Source organism: Procambarus clarkii, unplaced genomic scaffold (assembly GCF_040958095.1).
Source record: "Procambarus clarkii isolate CNS0578487 unplaced genomic scaffold, FALCON_Pclarkii_2.0 HiC_scaffold_382, whole genome shotgun sequence".
In the NCBI taxonomy this organism is placed as follows: Eukaryota; Metazoa; Arthropoda; class Malacostraca; order Decapoda; family Cambaridae; genus Procambarus; species Procambarus clarkii.
Genome location: NW_027189415.1, coordinates 15,536 through 18,420, shown reverse-complemented (window position 1 = coordinate 18,420; position 2,885 = coordinate 15,536).

Sequence of the window (2,885 nt, the reverse complement as noted above, 5' to 3'; positions counted from 1 at the left end):
CATATGTTTGGTATAAAAAGACGTAATTTCGAACTGCGAATATGTGCAGAGAGCCAGAATTTGGCTCCATAATATGGCTCAGGCCTCGAAATTGGGATATTTGGGATATTTTGAAAACTGCAGTGGAGTTTGTGCAAAATGTGACTCACTGCCGCTTTCAGGACTTGGCATATGTTGGGTATAAAATGTCGTAATATCAAACTGCGAATACGTGCATTGAGCCAGAATTTGGCTCCAAAATATGGCTCAGGCCTCGAAATTGGGATGTTTGGGATATTTTGAAAACTGCAGGGAGGTTTGGGACAAATGTGACCAAACGCCGCTTTCAGAACTTCGCATATGTTGGGTATAAATAAGTCGTAATTTCAAACTGCGAATACGTACAGAGAGCCAGAATTTGGCTCCAAAATATGGCCCAGGCCTCGAAATTGGAATGTTTGGGATATTTTGAAAACTGCAGGGAGGTTTGTGACAAATGTGACCAAACGCCGCTTTCAGTACTTGGCATATGTTGGTAAAAAAAAGTAGCAATTTCAAACTGCGAATACGTGCAAAAAGCAAAAATTTGGCTCCATAATATGGCTCAAGCCTCTAAAATTGGGATATTTGGGATATTTTGAAAACTGCAGGGGAGTTTGTGCAAAATGTGACTCACTGGTGCTTTCAGGACTTGGCATATTTTGGGTATAAAAGGTGGTAATTTCGAACTGCGAATATATGTAGAGAGTCAGAATTTGGCTCCAAAATATGGCTCAGGCCTCGAAATTGGGATGTTTGAGATATTTCGAAAGCTGCAGGGGACTTTTGGACAAATATGACCAAACGCCTCTTTCAGTACTTGGCATATGTTGGGTATAAAAATTCGTAATATCAAACTGCGAATACGTGCATATAGAGCGAGAATTTGGCTCCAAAATATGACTCAGGCCTCCAAATTGGGATGTTTGGGATATTTTGAAAACTGCGGGGAGGTTTGGGACAAATGTGACCAAACGCCGCTTTCAGTACATGGCATATGTTTGGTATAAAAAGTCGTAATATCAAACTGCGAATACGTGCATAGAGCCAGAATTTGGCTCCAAAATATGGCTCAGGCCTCGAAATTGGGGTGTTTGGTATATTTTGAAAACTGGAGAGAGGTTTGGGACAAATGTGACCAAACGCCGCTTTCAGTACTTCGCATATGTTGGGTATAAAAGGTGGTAATTTCAAACTGCGAATACGTTCAGAGAGCCAGAAATTGGCTCCAAAATATAACTCAGGACTCGAAATTGGGATGTTTGGGATATTTTGAAAACTGCAGGGGAGTTTGTGCAAAATGTGACTCACTGCCGCTTTCAGGACTTGGCATATGTTGGGTATAAAAGGTGGTAATTTCGAACTGCGAATACGTGCAGAGAGCCAGAATTTGACTCCAAAATATGGCTCAGGCCTCGAAATTGGGTTGTTTGGGATATTTTGAAAACTGCAGGGGACTTTGGGACAAATATGACCAAACGCCGCTTTCAGTACTTGGCATATGTTGGGTAAAAAAAGTTGTAATTTCAAACTGCGAATACGTGCAGAGAGCCTGAATTTTGCTCCAAAATATGGTGCAGGCCTCGAAATTGGGATATTTGGGATATTTTGCAACTGCAGGGAGGTTTGGGACAAATGAGACCAAACGCCGCTCTCAGTACTTCGCATATGTTGGGTATAAAAATTCGTAATTTCAAACTGCGAATACGTGCAGAGAGCCAGAATTTGGCTCCAAAATATGGCTCTGTCCTCGAAATTGGGATATTTGGGATATTTCAAAAAATGCAGGGGAGTTTGTGCAAAATGTGACTCAATGCCGCTGTCAGGACGTGGCATATGTTGGGTATAAAATGTCATAATATCAAAATGCGAATACGTGCATAGAGCCAGAATTTGGCTCCAAAATATGGCTCAGGCCTCGAAATTGGGATGTTTGGGATATTGTGAAAACTGCAGGGGACTTTGGGACAAATATGACCAAACGCCGCTTTCAGTACTTGGCCTATGTTGGGTATAAAAAGTTGTAATTTCAAACTGCGAATACGTGCAGATATCATGAATTTTGCTCCAAAATATGGCGCAGCCCTCGAAATTGGGATATTTGGGATATTTTGCAACTACAGGGAGGTATGGGACAAATGAGACCAAACGCCGCTCTCAGTACTTCGCATATGTTGGGTATAAAAATTCGTAATTTCAAACTGCGAATACGTGCAGAGAGCCAGAATTTGGCTCCAAAATATGGCTCAGGCCTCGAAATTGGGATATTTGGGATATTTCAAAAACTGCAGGGGAGTTTGAGCAAAATGCGACTCACTGCCGCTTTCAGGACTTGGCATATGTTGCGTATAAAAAGTCGTAATATCAAACTGCGAATACGTGCATAGAGCCAGAATTTGGCTCTAAAATATGGCTCAGGCCTTGAAATTGGGGTGTTTGGGATATTTTGAAAACTGGAGGAAGGTTTGGGACAAATGTGACCCAGCGCCGCTTTCAGTACTTGGCATATGTTGGGTATAAAGATCTGTAATTTCGAACTGCGAATACGTGCAGAGAGCCAGAATTTGGCTCCAAAATATAGCTCAGGCCTCGAAATTGGGATATTTGCTTTATTACTGGAGGGGAGTTTGGGCAAAATGTGACTCACTGCCGCTTTCATTACTTGGCATATGTTGGGTATAAAAAGTCGTAATATCAAACTGCGAATACGTGCATAGAGCCAGAATTTGGCTCCAAAATATGGCTCAGGCCTCGATATTGGGATGTTTGGGATATTTTGAAAACTGCAGGGGGGATTGGGACAAATGTGACTAAACGCCGCTTTCAATACTTCGCATATGTTGGGTATAAAAAAGTCGTAATTTCAA